Raw genomic sequence first — 19,789 nt, forward strand, 5'->3', positions numbered from 1 at the left:
TCACTATCTATGACTGAGCTATGACATACAGACTATTATATGGGGTAAATGTATGTATTGGCCCCTATATTGTATGTCACACTTTCTGTCTGTCATGAAACTTTTGAGGATGATTGAACTTGGCAAGAAAGGTTAATATGGGGGGAAAAGTGATGAGAGAGTGAAAGTCAAAGAGGGTTTGTCAAAGAAGGGAAGAAAGATGGGTAGAACGAAAGAAAGAGCGAAATGAACAGTGCTGAAGGCCAACGGTCACATCTGGCAGGAGTTAGTTTCTAAGAGTAAAACCAATGGGCCGACAGAAGGTCTTTCACATACATAAGTGCGTTTATTACAACAAATGTCTCTGTTCCCTCTAATTTTCAGGAAATTTAACTAACTGAGGGGAAAAAAACGTATATTCAATGTTTAATCTGCACTCCATTATAATGAATAATGAAATGTTGTCATTACAAGTCATTCACCACGTGGTCCAGTATGCTCATAGCCAGTCCCAGAGGATATCGCAGTTCACCAGGAGTTCACAGGCAGAGCGAGGTCATGTCTTTTTATATATATTCCAGGAAATACTGAAACCAACCTCTAAATTAGTTGAAACTTATGAGAAATGCTTGGTCTTTTTTAAGGTCTACACACATTTTGGAGTGGGAAGGCATGAAGGCACACACTCACACACATGCACATGAACAAAAAATGAAATAAAAGCCATATATTAAAGAAATGTATTTATAGTTTTAGGGCATAGGACACATTCTGATCCCTTCTGGTTTTCCAGTTAAATTATACATTGTGAAATTTGCTGAGATGATCCATGAATCACAAAATCACCATCCCTTTGATGGTTAATGACTTTGTTAAAATCCAGTGAAGTTAAAAATCGAGTTAAAAGTCTGATCCAACTTGTGTCACAATGAGGCTGAGTAATGTTTATGGCCCAGAGGGTTTCAGTTGGATTCAGATGTGGGGAACGTAAAGGCAAGTCACTAGAATCAATGCCTTTGTCTACAAGGCCATAAAATCTGAGAGTGGGTCATTTTTTTTTCAATTTTATTTTTTATCTTCCCTAGGCTAACACGTGGAGGTCTGTGTGACCCTCCAAATATACTCCTCCGCAGACCATCAGTGACCCAGTGCCAAAGGGGTCATGCTGCACGATGCTGCAGGAAGCATAACGTTTGCCCCTCCAGACTGTTTCATGTCTGTCACATGTGCTTTGTGAGAGCCTCCTTTCAACTGTGAAGAGAACAGGGCACCAGTTTTGGTGCTGCCAGTTGTCAGGTGTTCTCTGGCAAATATCAGTCAACTGTGAGCACACTTCCCACTAAAGGAGGACGGGCCTTCACGCCACCATCACTGGAGGTCGTTTTGTACGGCTCTGTCAGTGCTCCCTGCCAAGTGGAGAGGCTTGTTCCTAAAAAAATTGGGATTTTTTTTCCCAATGTTGCCAAGTAGTTGTTCATAAGGGGTTGTGTGATTGTTGGACAATGTATTATTGTAGGCTCATTTCAAACACAAAGCACTTTTTAGTAGTTCCTCTTTCCAACTTTGACAGTCCCACATGTTGATGAACCAGCCAGCTTCCTCCTGTTTACCTGCATGCCAAATTGTGCACAGAGCAAACACCTGCAAATCCTAAGAAGTGAATCATAAAATGAATCCCACCTGTGTGTGGTCTGGCATCAAATGAAACCTGGATTAAGTGGTTTCAGCAAACAGGAGGATAGCTTGGTAAACAGAAGAGAGGTGTCATAAACTCTTCAGCGTACTGGGCTCTGGTTTAAAGCTGTGAGAACTGTTTTCACTTACTGTTTACAGATTACTGGAAAGAGGAAGGAGGAATATTTATCCCACAAACAGGAGAAAAAGGTGGGCAGTAAATCTGTTTGGTTTGGTCACTACAGAAACAGGCAGTGTGCTAAGCTATCTCTGTGAAGACTGTATATTCATTAATTGTGAAAAAACAGGTTTCACCCTATCTATCTTTCTATATGATCTTCTATAGTTAAAATGAATCCCTTAAGCTTTTCCTTTACTTACTGTCATCATTCATTCGCTTCCACTTATCCTCTTTGAGGGTTGCAGAGGGGCTTGAGCCTATCCCAGCTGTCTTAGGGTGAGAGGAAGGGCACACACTGGACAGGTCATCAGTCTGTCGCAGGACTAATACACAGGCAGAGACAACCAATCACACCTATGGGCAATTTAGAGTTTCCAATTAACTAACCTAATTAACTGCATGTCTTTGGACTGTGGGAGAAAGTCAGAGTACCCAAAGCGAGCCCACGCAAACACGGGGAGAACATGCAAACTCCACACGGAAAGTCCCCAGCCTGATGGTGGAACTGAACTCAGGTCTTTCCTGCTTTGAGGCAACAGCGCCAACCACCATGCCACTATGCTGCGGACTTAAACATATATGAATGAATTTGAACCATTGTTGCCACCAGCATAACCATTGTTACGTTTGCAAAGCCAAGGGCCAATCAGAATGAAAGTTAAGAGAAGGGGCCTTAAAGAAACAGTACTAAAATAGTCTTTATTAGGTAGTGAATAAACCGAGGGGTTTCATCAAGGCTCAGTATACTAATATGTTGAGCCTCAAAAAAGGACTCATGTAGAGTCAAGAATGAAAATACGGTGGAAATCTGTCTAGCAGTTCCACTTTAAGAAAAAAAAAGATTACTATTTCATCTGGAAATCTTTATCACGCACAACTGTTTCTTAAACAAGATCAACTGAGTCTTGTAAGTATAATGATGCGTGAAGCAGCAGGCCTTTTCGAGAAACAAAATACACAAGAGTCAGCATTGTGCATGCTAAGGAAAAAAATCTGAGAAAAATAGCAACATGTGCCAAATCTCCAGTTGCTTTCCAAAAGTGGAAAGGTACTACATGTCCAAAGAGTTGACCTGAGACAAACGTCCAAACAAATCTCACATTCACATCTCTTGATTACCACAAAACCTTTATCCAAGTCCAAAGCAGCATTTGGCAACAGTCCTTGCAGTGTGAGCTGAGACTGATTTGAGTGTAAATGGACAGAACAGCTTTTCATCAGGTTTACAGGTCGTGGGGGTGGTGGGGTTCATACCGACTTAAAACTTTCCTTCCTTCTGTCTTTCCCTTATTACTGTTATTATCGCTTGCTTTCCGTCTTGCTTTCTGTCATCACAGTGAGTAATTAACATGTATCCTCTGCACACTCAATTTACAAAGCCAAAGCCTTCCACTGCAGGGACAGTGGAATGTGCACTGCATAAACAAACTGTAAACAGTGTGTTTCTTTCCTCATGAGCTGTCATGCTCATCAGAACCTCTAGCATATAGAGGCCCGGTGCAGCAAGATGTTAATATGTGGTGATGACTCGCTTTCTGCTTGACCACAGCTGTAACAACACAAGGGAAATAAACCTCCCTCTGTTTCTACTATGCCGCACATTTTTTCTCCTCTCTCATTTGCTATTTGTCTGTCTTTTCCACATCTCTATGCACATTTAGAATAGCTGTTTTCTTTTTGTGTACCTCACACACATATATGTATATGTGTGTGAGGTGTATATATATATATATATTGTATATTTTCAAATTTGCACAGATAAAAGCTTGTACAGAGGATGATGCATTTTCCAACATTCGCAATCATCATTACTTTTCTTGTCCATGATTCTCCTACCACTGCTGTCAAATCTAAAATGCAAGTAATTCAATTTTAATTAGTGAACTGAGCAATTAAAGTGCACAGAGAACATTCTGGGTCTGTATAACTAATTTGTTTAGCTTAGTCAGCCTAGAAATAGTTTGGCACATAATTCTGCACAATGTGTATCTTTCATGGTTCTGATTTTGAATTGATTGACTAAATGGAACACAATGTAACAATTACTGAGCTCTACAAACTTATCCAAAAAGGCGTTGCTACCTTTGTACAAAGCTAGTTTGTTTTTTCTTCTCCATTTCTTTATTTGTGCTAATTAAGCTAAGTGACTTCTAAGTCAGTACAGTATAAATCCATACAGACAATAAATGCAGACAATAAAAAATTAATTATTTATGAAAGTGCATAACAAAGCAGAGTTTCATAAAGTAGGAGGGGACTCCCCCTCTAACTGATAAGGATAAGGTGGAGATAGGATGGAGGTGGGATGAAAAGCAGAATGATAGAGTAACCCTAAGATTGAAAGCGCATGGAATACAGTATGAAGTACAGAAGTACAGAAGTACAGAAGTACAGGATGATTTGCTCAGGAAAGAAAATTACTGTGGAAGAGTGATGATAACAGAATTATGTTTGACAGCATGGAAAAGCAGAAGAGATGTAAAGAACATACTACCCCTGTGCCCTTAGAGAAGAGGAGTAAGCGGAATTAAATTAGGTTGATACTCAGATACTTGAAGTGAACACTCTGGTAACAACAAGCACAAATCCACAGAGAAAGAGAAAAGGAAACAGACTGTACAAAAATCAGATGCAAGAGTTTATTGGGTGCTGCTTATTGGGTAATGTCCAATTATGTTTACATTTGAAATTATCATTGTTGTATCATTGTATCATGGTTTAAAATTACAGCATATTGATTCTGTTTGTGGACTGTGATCTGGGAACCTAGTGCAATCTCAGAATCAAGCGCAAACCTACGTGTCTGATTATTTATAAGTAAGTTGAGTGGTTTTGCAAATTACACGAGTTTGCCTAAAGAACAGGTATACTAGAATCTGTAAACATGTATGAACTCTTAAGTTCTATAAAGGCGATGAAGACTGTTGAAACACACTTTCCTTTGTCCACACAGTACTATCCTTTCTTTCTTTCTTTCTTTCTTTCTTTCTTTCTTTCTTTCTTTCTTTCTTTCTTTCTTTCTTTCTTTCTTTCTTTCTTCACAAATCTCACACTCCTACTCAGCCAGTCACTCAGGAGCTGTCACATTTTTCTTATCTTACCCACCTACTCCACGTTCTCCTCTTTCACTTAACAATCCCTAAAGCAGAGCAGCAGAGGCGGTGGGGAAATTTTGAAACATCAGGCTATTTCCAGAACTTTTTCTCTGGCCGCCTGCCTCCCCTCGTCCTCTGTTGTCCAAGAACAGGCTCTATCCCTCCTGCCAGCAAAGCATCAAAGCTATGAGGAGTGTTTCAAGCAGACTCTGCATAGCTTGAACACACGCACACTCTCACACTGCAGCTAAGCAGATCTTTCATGCATGCATGTGTAGGGTCATCTGTGATAATTTTATGTGTTAACAATACAAATAAAAACACATAAAAGTTTATGTACAGCATAAACAGGACAAAAATAACCCTTTTTTTCTCTTCTTGAGGAAGCACTGTTGGACTGAGATCGCTATCATAACTTTTATGCCATAAAGCAGTGTCAGTGCTCACCAGTCTCTTTTGTTTGAGGAAAGTGTGGTAATGTCTGCTATTCTCATTTCGCAATAGCAGCACTTGTAAATGAAACAGTGAGATGGTGAAATTAGAAACAGAAAGTCAGAGTTCTGGTGAAAACCTATCGCCTCTTGAGGCCCAGTGTCATATTGTTGAGGACCATTTATGTACCACTGCTGCTTATTCTCATTGTCTTTGTTCTTTCTCCTCAGGCTGTGGTCATTCCTGTAAGGTTCCAATCTTTATCTTGTCTTCATGAGTCTTGTTTGAAAAAAGAGGTGAAAGTGCTTCTCTGAATGAGAAACTGTCTCTCTGTCACATATCCATGGCCTGTGGATACTTCTTTAAGACACTGCAGTTTGACTGCCACACCCCATCACTTATAAAGCACATATGCACTAGGGGTGGAGGCGAACCCGAATACGGTATTCGGATAGGCGCGAATATTCCATATGTATGCGTTGCACACCTTAGGTGCAGCCCAGTAGGGCTGAAGGGTTGTCAGCCTAAAAAATGCAAGACTGGAGCCAGGGAAGATCCTACATGATGCCAGGACAAAATCTGAATGGGATGACTGCTCTGAAAAGACTGAAGATATTGCCCAGTTGGATTCCATCAAGACGCACCAGCACCTGCTCTCCAAAAGACAGGCTGACTGCAGTATTAAGTGAGTGGAGTCTGGAAAAGGGAGACACAAATGACCATGTCACATCTGCACAAATTACAGAAAGGGCCCATGAGGTGGCCACACCTTGGGTTGAGTGAGCACAAACTAGGGACTGAGAGGCAGAGACCCAACCATGTAAACGTGTAAATGGACTAACTGCTGAAACCCATACAGCACTCTGTAAATCATGGATGAAAACAACCCACACCTGACCTATGTTGACAAAGACAAGATCAAACTTTGAACTTCACAGAACTGACTACAGTCTCAGGAGAGACAGACAGTTGGCAGTGCAAAATCACCAAGAGGGCAAGGCAAACAAAAATACGAAGACCTAGTTCTAAGCAATATGATGATGAGTCAAATAATGGTAAACACCTCTGATTCAAAAAGATTTGTTCAGACATTAATTTCAGTTAGTCAGAGCCCTGTGGGAATAACTCAAAATTAAGAATCTCCTACATAATAACCCGACTACCCGTCCATCCATCAGAGACATGAATGAGAAACTGTGATGGAAATTGTTGATTAAATTTAGTTTTATAGGGTTTGTAGTTTTATTGTTATAGGTTAATGTGCAACAATTCAGTTTTAAAGTCTTTAGAACATCACAGCTACAACATTGCAAACATGCTAGTACATGCTAGTCACGATATATATACACTAATCAAATAGTACATCTTTTTGAGACAGTTCGAAGCAAATGACTTTTTTTTTTCAAATTCCAGTTTATTGTACTTACTCAATTTGGGGTTTTTATCCACTGTGATTCAAGAGTCATTGACTGATCTTAGGTTTCTACCAAAAGCAATCAGATGTTCAAATAATATAAATAAAAGAATGCGTTTAGAAGTAACATGAAACACACACAAGCCTTAATGGCTTAATCCACAGGAAAGTTTTGTACATACAACCACTATAAATATCAAAGGGAAAGTTTGAAAATAGAAGCTAAAATGACACAGCCTTTGAAACCTAATTTGAAGACCCTAAGCAAGACAGGCCTAAACAGTTGGGAACCACTGGAAGGCACAGCAAGGAAAAATGAGTATATATTTATGAGTGGTTACTGATCGTTGCTGTGAAAATGCTAAAGCCTCAGTTACACAGGTCAGTGACCGACTGGTAACCATCCCCTGTCATGGAAAAATATATATTCCTGTTTGGTTGGTGAGTGGTTGATTTTTGGGGGCAGTAGGAACTGCTGTAGGTGAAACCAAGTACAAAGAAGTAAACAGTAGTGTATCAAAACTTCTTTGAATTTGCCTTTTGTTGGCTTCAGGGTAAGGCACAACCTTTACTTTGAAGTAACTTCTCACAGTTTCGCTAATGCTGGGTGGTTATTTAGCAAGTGTTTGCAGAAAAACCTCCAGCAACCACTGTGAAATATCCTTTTTTCTATGATGAACGAAGGTTGTTACAGGGTTGCTGTCTTTTGGCCTGTGAGAATGAAGCCTAAGCATTTAGTGTTTTTATTTTATTTTTTTTCTTGCATCACAAGCAAAGACTGGCTCTAACTTATAAACTTAATTTCAAGGTAGGTTCACTCTTAAGCATATCTAGTCATCTCTTTTACTCCAAATAGAGCCAATATTTAGAGTAGCAATGTCATGTATATTAAATAAGACCTAGTAACATAAGACCTAGTAAGTAAGACAGTAATACTTGCAATTTGCAGAATACAATTATTAGGCAAGTCTTTATTACAGTTATAGCACAAGTAAGCAGTTGTGTAATTTTCTGATAGATCTCTCTGTATTCTATCAGACAGTTTATGCTTCAGCAAGAATCTTTTTTTTAAATATTACAAATACCAATTACTTACCCTAAGGCACTAATGCAAAAATAAGGCAAAGCAGGACAAGAGTGAGACATGCTCAAGGTAAACTCAAACCTGGAACTAAAACCCAACAAATGGAATAAAAACTCACCACTAGACTCACCAAACTCAGTAACATCAGAAGAACTAAAACCCAGTGTCTCTACCAACAAGACAACAAAATTAAGTTTGGAGCTACAACTCAAAAATACCACAAGCACTAAAACAACTATCTAAAATTGTTATTACAACACCAAACTATGAGTTTATAGAAGCTTGTAGAACCCGTGGTGGGGATCTGCTGACTAAGTATGTTGCCCTCTGACTTTTTTAATAGCTAAGGTCCATTTCCCCTTGACCAAGGCACTTAAAGTTCAAAAACTGTGGAGTGGAGTGGCTCATTTGGCCACAGTATAGTAGCTCCCAGGTGTGAATTGGTTTAGCTACAAATGTGAAGCATGTCTGTACACTCAGTTTTAACTGAAGCACACAAAGTCTCTCACAGCTCACCAGCTCGTCTCCATCACAGGACCTGATCTTGATCCTCGGTTTTAGCTGTGTTTACACCACAGTGTCAACATCTGTGTATGGATCACCCAAACAAAATCTGTGCAAGCGCTCTGCAGAGCTCTGTAAAGCTGACAGGAGAGGAGAAGGAGAGCAGGACCCTCTTGACCTCAACTCATAATGCACAGACAGAAACGCATTTTGTTGAAGTCAACAGTGGGAAGCCTACAACCTGGAAACACTCACACCCTCCATTTAAGCCACTGACATGTTAAGTGGACTTAAGTAAGAATCTCACACACATGCCTACACAAACATACACACACACACACACACTCTATTTTAAACAACAAAGCCACGAGTGCTTGTGTTTTCTGTGGCACAGTCACTGAAGAGGCGATGATGCACCAGCAGTTACACCAGTCTAAACAGTACGGTCATGGAAGGCAGATGCCAAAAACTAGCCTCATGGCATTTTAGCATTTACTGTTTGATTTATTTATCCCAAAGTGGAATGTAGAGATACAGTAAGGTTTGAGTCACACGTTTTTTTATGATTTTATTTCTTGATGATATCCTTCCTGTGAATGGATAACACACAACAGACAATTGCCGTTACACTTAAATTGAGCTTCGGGTCAGTCCTGAGAATAAAGCATAAATAAATTGTTTATAAAAGCTGAACCTGTAGCCTTGAACAGACAGACTTGTGAGTAGATTGAAATGATTTTAAGTTTTGATTGTCAATAGATGGAAGGATCCAGTAAATAATTAACATCCCTGTTTTGTGGTATGTGAGATAACATAAAACAGGAACTCTTCTTGAGTAATTGGTACAGGAAAACAAAGTGGAGATTTCTGGTAAAACTTAACCCAATTCCTAGGTGCATGGAGAAGCGCATGAGTCTAAAGCTCCACCAACCCTTGTAATGTAAAGAACACCTTTATTACCTGACCGACACATTTTGGAGTGTTGCTTCATCAGATTTAACAAAATGTTGCAGACAGTACTTTAAATACAATAAGAGTATAAACAATCAATCATATGCATCCAGTAGATTTATCCACAATGAAGCACTTACGGCATGGTTGGGCAACTCCAGGCCTCGAGGGCCGGCGTCCTGCAGGTTTTAGATGTGTTTGAGCCAACACAGCTGATTCAAATGGCTAAATGACCTCCTCAACATATCCTGAAGTTCTCCAGGTAACGAACTAATCACGTGATTCAGGTGTGTTGACCCAGGGTGATATCTAAAACCTGCAGGACACTGGCCCTCGAGGCCTGGAGTTGCCCAACCCTGACTCACTGGTTCTCCATTGGTGGATAAATGTACTGACCATGCAAGGCCAGTTGGGCAGTGACTAATGTCATATGCAGTGTATATATAAGACTAGAACTATACATATTAAGAAATTAATATATTATGCACCTTGAGGCAGCTGTGATTTGGGGCTGCATAAATAAAATGAAATTGAATTGAAGAAAATAGGAAATTAATTGTATCATGACAATAAACTAATTTTTTTCCTACTCTGTCCCTGATGAATATCATATGTTGAAATGTGCTGAAGTAATAAAGCTGTTCTTTATACTACAAGTGTTGCTGGTGATTTGACATTAATAATTCACAGCTGTATAAAAAACAGGCCATGGAAAAGTTTGGGCCTACAGATTTGCTCATACAACTAACACATGAAACTGTTTTTTAGGCCTTTGGTGTATTTAACACAACAAATAAAAATGAAATAAAAAAGAAATCATCACTCCAAATGAAAGTGCACTTTTATATTTATCATAACTCCTGAGATCATTTCACAGTTGGGTGGTAGGTGGGTGATGAAACCATTCCACAGGGTTCTGCTAGGACCAATTCCATTTACATTATACATGCTTTCCCAGGGCATAGCATACATTTTCCCTGCTTGAGCCAGGCTTGCTTACTGTAATTTGTAATTATCAGGATGTCCTAAAGACTCCCTGAAAAGTGTTCAGTTGATCCAAAATGCTGCAGTAAGAGTACTGACAGGGTCTACAAAGAGAGAGCATATTTCTCCTATATTGACTTCTCATCATTGGCTCCCTGTTAAATTGAGAATTTAATTTAAAATCCTATTCCTCACATACAAGGTTGTTAGTAATCAGTCCCCATCTTAATCTTAATGACCTTATATTATCATATTGCCCTATTAGAGCACTTCCCATTCATACTACAGGCTCATTTAGGGTTCAATCCTGCAATAGGTCAAGGCTGCTGGGGATTCCCATGATTCATTGAGCGTCTCTTCTTCAGTCACCTTTTTCACTCACAATATGTGTATACACCTCTCTGCATTTAATTATTAGTTATTATTCATCTCTGGCTGTCTTCCACAGCATGTCTTTTAGCCTGTCTTCCTCCTCTAACCAAAACCAGTTTTGGCAGATGCCCTGAGCCTTGTTCTCAGGGGCGTAATTTCCAAGGGGGTTAGGGGGGTTATGACCCCCCAATAATCAGACCCAACCAATATAACCAATAAAATTATGAATTATCTTGCATAAATAGGCAGTTGATTTTCTTTACTCATTTCAGGTATTACCAGCAAAAAAGTTGCATGTTTAATCATCTGCGAATTTACCCAATTTATTTATTTATTTAGACAGAGATCCCCAATGTTCAGCACAAAGTTACGCTGATGATTATAAAAAACATGTATAATGATTCTGCTGGACGTTTATTCCTGTTTTAAAGGGAGTTTTTCCTTCCCACTGTCACCAAAGCACTTGCTCATAGGGGGGTTATATAATCGCGGGGGTTTCTGTTTTCTTTGTATTATTGTAGGGTCTTTACCCTACAAGATAAAGCACCTTGGAACATCAATGGTGTACTTTTGGTGTCAACTGTCACTTAACAGACCAAGTGGTTGTTATGCAGTCTTAAATACACAAAGCAGCTTCACAGATTTTAATGTCACTCCTGTGTGTGTGATTTTAAGGGTGTGTGTTTAGTTAAAATATTGCTTAGAGTTCATGTACATATTCATCAATGATAAAACTGCAGTCGCCGCTGGAAGTGACTGATGTGGGCTGGTGAGCCTAGATTTTTTTCCACTAACTATAGTCCATGATGTATGACTATTAAAGACACCACAAGTCAGAGGTAAGAGGTCATTTTAAGGGTCCCAAGGTTGTCCCAGGCCACACTGTCCTGTTACATCATGTATAATTCCCACGGCCATGAACGCTGCACTTTATCCAAATCTAATCCAAAATGTGAGAACGTTGAGTACAAATAAATTGGAGACGTGGGCACAACTTTCTTATATAAAGAAGCAGTGCTGTAAGTGTTGAAGGTATAAAATGTTTATTAAGAAAGAAACGTATTTGAGAGTCAATAAAATAGAAAAACGGTGGTCATTTTTGCACTTTAGAAGAGAGATAATTTAAGAACTGAGACACAGAGATTTAGCCAAAATCACGGTTACTGTATGAGCTAAAAGCTGCACCCTTCCCTAAACTGTGACAAACTGACAAATTGAATCTGAGTCTGCGTCTCTGTCAGCAACTTAAACATTCATACATGCCTGACCACCAAATGACAGAGTTTAGACACCAAAATGAGAAAGTAGGAGAAGTGTATTTTGACTAGGCATTCTGACACCTTTGTCTTAAGTAATCGATTCACAATAACACAGCGTAACTCTATTTCTGTCCCAAGTAATTATAGGCCACTTGTCTCTTTGTGCTTGCGTGTTCCTGTAATTAAAACAAAGTGAGGGCAAATTGAGAAAGATTCCCACCCGTTCTGAAACCAAGGCAGCAAAGTGTTGGTTAAACTGGCACACTACTTCACTCTAAATCCAATAATTATCACAAGGAAATGGAGTAAACCCAAAACAGAGCGATGTTTTTACTGAAATAGACAGAGATGGCTTTCTTTTTTTGAAAAACATGGCTTTTGAGTGTTTTCTTTCGAGCTCTGCACAGTTTCTAAGAACTCCCAGGCTCTATATTAAGGTAATATCCAAATCCGTGCTGGAGTCTTACTCAAAACTGTAACAGATGGCATCTGTTTATGCTAATCATTTTCTATAGCTATAGCTTGCCATATTCTCAGGCATATAAACACTGGAGACTACAATATCTTCACTAATCAAAGTCTAAACATAAAATAACATAAAAAAAAATCAGCTACTCTAATGCATAGTGTTTGGTTAGATGGCTATTCCAGAGCAAGTGTTACAAATCTACATGGAGGTAAATATTAGATGAAAATCTTGTGTTTACCTGGTCTCATGTTGCACTGCTGGAGTTGAGTGTTCCACTTCACCACTGATGACGAATATTTAAAAAAAAAATGAAGTAATGCTTAATTTTCATGAGGTAACATTTAACTTTTAATCTGAAAATGTAGTCAAAGTTAGGAACAACACGGTGGTGTTTGTCCAGCTTGTGAAACACACCAGCTACAGTATCTAACCACTCTAGGATATTTGAGAGGGAATTTGGGTTGCCCAATAAGTCTACATGTGTTTTACAGATTTGGAGAAGGCATTCATCCATATCCCTTTAGGTGTCCAGTGGGGAGTGCTTACAAAGTATGGGGTATCAGGCCCCTTGTTGAGGTCTATTCTGTCTATTCTGTACAACGATAATAAGAGCTTGATTTGCATTGCAAAGTAAGGAAGTCAGTCTTGTTTCCTGTTGGTGTTTGACTAAACTGGGCTATGCTTTGTCACTGATTTTGTGGAGAAATTGTATGGACATTAGTTCCTAGGGGTAGCCAAGGGATGGTGGACAGAGGATCTCTGCTTTTTACAGATGATGGAGTTCACTGAGTTGAGGTGGTTTGATCTTCTGGCCAGGATGCGTCCAAGGCTAGGTGTTTTGGGCATGCCCTTCTGTGAGGAGAAGAGATAGCATAATGACATAATGCAGAAGAGATTATGTTTATCAGTTGACTTGGGAATGCCCCAGTGTCCCCCTGGAAGAGCTGGGCATTTTTGCTTAGATTGCTTCTCCCGCTATAAAGATGAGAAGTGGAAACTGGAATCAGTCACAATTCTGAATGAAATATTTTCCCATAAACCATCAACAATACTGCTGCTGGAGACATAGTTGTCACAACAATCTGATATCAAATTTGCTCATTTCAGCAAACATAAACTCAAAGCAGACTACATTATTTTTCCACCCTTTTAAAAAATGTCCATTCCATTTTGGCAAATAAATAAAAACAAGCATCTGTATCTGAAAAAAAGAAAGAAGAAAAAATTACTTTTAGTCCTGTGTTGTGTTTTTGTTTGAATGGTGTTACTGTTGTTATCTTTTTTTTTTTTTTTTTGCTCCCTTGTCCTCACTACTCCAGGAAATAGGTTGCTTCCTGCCAGACTATTATTATAAAAAATGTCTTTTTAATGAACTTTCCTGGTTTAATAAAGGCAATTTACTCGCACTGTTCATTGACACTTTAATGGAACCACACCTGCAGCATGGGGATAGTTATACTGGGTGGGGCTGTGTTTCTACCCCAACAGAGCAGTTCTGGCTCGTTGCAGAGAGGATAACTCATACAGACCCCACCTGCCAAGTCACAGCATTTATTGGCGTCTGTTATTTTTTTGTATCTGGCATAGGCAGCTGCCAAAAGACATTTAGAGCTTGTCTATCTGCTTGAATTAAGATGTTTGTATGTAGCCAGAGCAATAAACAAAGTAAACTTATGCTCATAAAAAACATTCTGAGCGCTTATAGAGTTTCACAGAGCATAAACAGAACTTCATGTAAGCATTGAACTGTGGACGTGGGGAATTTCTAGATCTGCTTGGATAGGATGTGTGCATTAGTCGCAAATAAATATTCTGCTGACAGCTGGTTGCTATGGAGGGCCACAAATGCCAAAACAAATTACTAATAACAAAAGAAGATTTTAATGAATAAAAATCGGAAATAAATACTTTTTGAAAATGTTTTACATGAAATCAATTGATGTTAAATTATTTATATATTTAATTAATTAATTATTATTCTATTATAATTATTTATTCATTAATGACGGAGTTATTTAAGTATGTAACGATGGATTTAGTTAAGTCAGTTTGGCATTTGTGGCCCTCCACACTCTTCTGCTGAGTCTTTTATCCATTTGTAATGCACACAGTATGCTGACTTAAAATGGATGTGTTGCAATTTCACCTCAAATGACTAGGCTTGAGATCCTGGAATATGAACCTTAACCAAATAGTTCTCCAAAGAAAGCAAAAACCTGACCTAATGTAGTTTGTCTGTTATCTCGTTCAAATTTTTTTTCCACTGCTACTTTTTGATGACTCAGTGGAAGTAATGTTTACCATTCTGAAGTCCCCGAGATAATTAAAAATGGTGGCCTTTCAATTTGAATTTTAGGTGGGGATAAGGAGCCAACCTGGAGAAGAAGAGTGAGCAAATGTTGTTGGAGGGCACAAAAAAACCCAAAAAACTTTTAGAGCACTGTAAGCAGATGTACAATGGTGTAATAGTTCACAGGTAGTTAAACGTTTTGGCAGTGGCACCATTGGTGGGGTCAGCCCCAAGTAGAGTAAAAATCAAAGGAAATTTAAATTCATATAGTCTGATACGGCTCATCTGCTTTCTGTGTGAGAATTGAAAAGCCTAATGGCTGTGAATGACTTTCTGCATCTCCTTTTTACAACAAAGTGAGTCTTCCTGTTCCATAACAACTACTACTTCTTGTAATATGTTAACCAAGTACTGGCACCTGTGTCTGTATTTTATTCAAACACGCAGGTGCTCTCAGTGGAATCCCACACCAGTTTTACTTACCATGAAGAATGGGGAAAAGTAGAAAAAAAAGGTAAAAATATGACATAACTAAATTTGAAATTGAGCAGGTGAGTATGATGGAGTAAATAAAAAGCATTAAGATTGTACTGCAAAAAAAATAATGGAAATTGGATATGTATAAACTTCATTAAATTAAAACTCAAAAGTCATGGACTGATTGTTAACAAGGATAAATATTATATGTCTCTATTGGACACTTTTTATTTCTCGAGCAGAACTCATTACTTTCCAAATGAACGTTTTGAGAACATTTAAATATTTGATAAGACTGCATATGAGAGTATTTGTGACATGAACCTGTCCTCTGTTCTGTCCCTGTTTCTTCAAACACACATGGAAACTTCTAAACACAATCACCCGAATGACACACTTCCTACATTTAACATAAGTGGCTGCAGTTAGTAATTGTACTTCATGCTGTGCTGGTTGCTGACCACACTGCTAAAACAGTGTGATTTATAGCTGGGGTTGTTTGCCATGAGGCAGACACAACCCGCCAGAGGAGCCTGACTGGAGGAGCAAGTGTGTGGGAGAGACGGCAGGGGAGACTTTCCTTAACAGAATGATTGGTGTGTGTGATGCAACGAAATCTGGTCAGCTTCTCTCAGGCACTGTAAGCCTGATGATATTTAGGTCCTGGCAGATGTAGAGATACATGCAGAACCATTTATGCACATGTGAAAGCATTTTAAAAAAGCATGCACTTAAAAAATTCACCTTACTCCTGACATTCATCTGTAGTCCTTGACAGCTATAATTTGCACAAAAGATCATTAGTTTTCTGCCATTCTTTGTGTATTGGAAGTAATTCATATGTATATTTAAAGATTGCAAAAATTAGCTGGCGTGTATTTAGTAAAATAATAGACATGTACATATAAAATGCAGGGATGTGGTACATACGTAAGGACAGGTACATCGTGGCCACTAAGATACACAAACAAAAGTAAGGTTTATTAGCTCAGACTGATTAGATGAATTTGAATTTTAGTGGATGAAATAGAAAAAAATAGGCAAACTTTTGAAACTTCTGTACTTCAAAGCAGAAGCAGTTTCATTTAAACCACTGCAGTTAAACACACTTCAAATGCTTTGATGTTTCTTCCTTTCTAATGTGTGCTCAACACATTCATGGAGGAAATCTACTGCATTCAATTCTCTTCAATTTACAAATTCTGTGGAAATCCTCCATACCTAACACTAAAATGAACCCATGTAAATCTGTAGGGTCTAATATTGAAAGTAGCCATCAAATATGAGAGGACTGTAATTTGTAGAGCTGAAAGCTAAACTCATATTTCAATTTATGTAACAAAAAGCAGTTGCATCACTCTTGTATGTAGAGTTAATTGTAGGTATAGAAGTGTGTATGTAGTGGTGATAGGGTAGACTGAGCACACACACACACACACACACACCCACACACACACACCCACACACACACACACCCACACACACACACACACACACACACACACACACACACACACACACACAGCTGCTCCGATCCAGTTCCAAATCATTTCAGCACATTGTGTTTTTGGCTAAACGCATCGTCTCCCAGAGGCTGTCTGACTTAAAGGGGCCAATGGTTTTTCTGTAATAATCATCCAACCACGGGAAACCTGGGATTTCTCCACGATATCCCTCTTTTGACAGCAAGAATGTAAATCAACCAAAAACCTCAAAAAGTGTGTTGTTTTTCATTCAGGCAAATTGGTAGTTGGGTTGAAAGCAAACAGGCTGCTCAGTCATCATTACAAATCTGAGACAAATCTCTGAAAAACATTACCAGTCATGAGGTCATCCATTTGTGTGCTATATGTCACCGTGCTGCTGGAGTTGGGTGAGAGCGGGAGGACAGGGGCCAGGTTTGGACTGATATGGAAAGACCATATGGAAAACATTTGGCAATCTGGTAATCTGATACTAAATCTGGAGTCACCCTTTTAGTAGTTGGAGAGGTAAGGAACATCTCCTTGACCCCTTGAGATGGACATAAATATACATGCGTGCGCAGGCGTAGACACACACACACATGTGGTAGTGATCTGGAACCCTAATTAGCTGAGTATGGGGGTGGAAGGAAAGGGAGGGTGAAATTGGATGAGAGGTTCCTCTGATTGAGGGGGAAATGGGAAACAGGCTGGAACCAAAGTTACCCTTTAGCTTCCACACGCTTGCACACATGCGCATATTTACACACATATGCACTCCCAGAGAATGATTGTTACTGAAACAGTGATGAAATATCTTTGAGTTGGCCCACTACTTGGTGTAGACCCATCCCTGGTGATTATGGACTCCAGTCCCTTAATGCCAATATCTCCCAGTCTGAAAACAACAAAATTGGAGTTTGGAGGTGGTTATTATGAATCAGTGACTAATCTGATTTGGATTACTCACTCTCACTGCTTCTTTTGCAATCCAAAAGCATGCTGATGACTCGTGTCATAAGCTAGATCCTGGACTTTGGCAGAATTTAGGAGCTGCCACTTTTATACAGAGAATTACAACAAACAAGGAGGGAGAGGTCAGGCCTTAATATGGCAGAAGAATGGCAGTGAGGTCTTTTGGTGCTGAGCATAACCAGGTTCAAGTTCCTTAATACACAATCATCCATCGCAATGAAGCGTCCTTGTGCATTACAGAGATGCCTTACAGCGCTGCTCATGTTGCTCTGCAGTTGGCCTGTGCGCCGAGATAGTGAAAAAGCATAAGATATGTACAAAATACAGCACATGGCATTCTGAAGCCTTAAAATCCCTCATAAGTCAGACATTTGTGAGTAACTCATAACTTTGGTCACCACTGCATCTGAACTGCTTTGCATATTTTATCACTACAGAAAGCTGCTGTCACTAGGAGGTTGTTGATACAGCACTACATATCTCTTTGTGGACACTAGTGACAAACAGCAACCTCCAGGAATGACTTGCAACTATTTGTGAAATTCACACTTTTCCAAGTGACTGGTGGTTGTCAAATGGTTTATAGGGATGGCTATTTGCTCAGGAGGTAGCGCAGGCCATCTCCACTTTGGAAGGTTGATGGTTCGATCCAAAGTATTGTTGGGCAAAGCAATGAACCCAGAGTTGTTTTTATTGGAGTGCGAATGTTAAATAGAAAGCTCTACACCCAAAAAAAGTTATTGTGACATGTTGTATAAAGGACTTTGAGTGATCAAGTAGAAAAGCAGTAAGTAAGAACCAGTCCAAACACTATTTAGGGGTTTTGTGACAGGTTTTGAAAACTAGGAGAAGACACAAACCCAGACTCAGTGGGTCACAAGCTAGTTAAAAATGCTAAACACATGTGGAAAATCCAACTTACTCCCATGTTAGAAAAGATGTAATGCGGTTTATCTATTCAGCAAGCACCATCCACCTGTTATACACTATACCTTACTTTCTTCCAGCGACAAGGAGCTGGCTCCATGCATCTATAACCTGGAGGGTCATCTTCAAGCTTGAGTGAACCAGCTAGCAACAAAATACACAAATCCCCATCTTAATCCGCTCCACATAAAACAAAACCCACTTCCCAGTGGACAGACCAGCAGCACCATAATCCTGGTAAACCAGGGTTAGGATGGGTCGCTTCCAGGCAAGGCGCGCACTAAATCTCACAAAATGTCACCAGCTGGGAGGTAAACTCTCGTATACATTTATGCCGTCTAATCCAGACAGGGTTTTCTTATTATAAATAGGCAGCATTAATGTGCACGCAGTCACCATCTTCATGCCCACACACAGTCAGCATTGTTGTGTTGTAAATATAATTACCCATCAGCCTGCAAATAGCAGCACAAGAGGACCCTAAAACTCCAATTACCCACCGCACTCTGCTTTTGACCTTTTTGTATTGCCTCGTGAGAAGATGTGAAGGTGTTTTTTACTGCAATGCTAGAGGGAAGAAGTCAATTAAGACTCCCTGTGATGCATTTTTACTTTTCTCATTTACTCCCAGCAGCCACATGTCAGTCATACATGATTGGCAGACTGGAGCTTTTATCTGTTTGTATAGCTGAAAGGTTGTAAAGCTTTTGGCTTTTTTCGATGGACTCTAGACAAGGTCAAATAATGTCTGTAATTTGGTAACTCTGTCCAACATTTAATTACCTTTTACTGACTTTTGTGAGGTCTGGCTGTATGGGACAAAATCTGTCACTTAACTGTGTTGTAAAGGGCTTTTTTGTCTGCATGTTGCTATTCAACATTCAACATAATATATAGCTGTGGATCTGAATACCAAGCGACTGAGTGAAAGCTTTGTGTCCACTAACTGTCAGCCTGTTGGGAACTTGTTTGGAGCTTGGTGCAAATCTTTGTTTTGAAAGCCTGAAAAATGTCAGAGGCTATTTATTTCTTAAGAAAAAAACATCCATTCAATTAAATAAGCAATTAAATGTGTATAACGGTTTAAAAGAGCTTAATGTCATATTTATTTTATAGATATTAAGTACATATTAGTACAAAGTAATATTATATTTGTCTGTCAGTGTTTTCTTTCATTTTTAAAATGTTTTCTGATGCCAGTGAAAATAAAAATAATTAATAGTTATGTTGCAGAACAAAACCTGAACGTAAAAACACTA

The sequence above is a fragment of the Astatotilapia calliptera genome, chromosome 6 (genome assembly GCF_900246225.1).
Source record: "Astatotilapia calliptera chromosome 6, fAstCal1.2, whole genome shotgun sequence".
Taxonomy (NCBI): Eukaryota; Metazoa; Chordata; class Actinopteri; order Cichliformes; family Cichlidae; genus Astatotilapia; species Astatotilapia calliptera.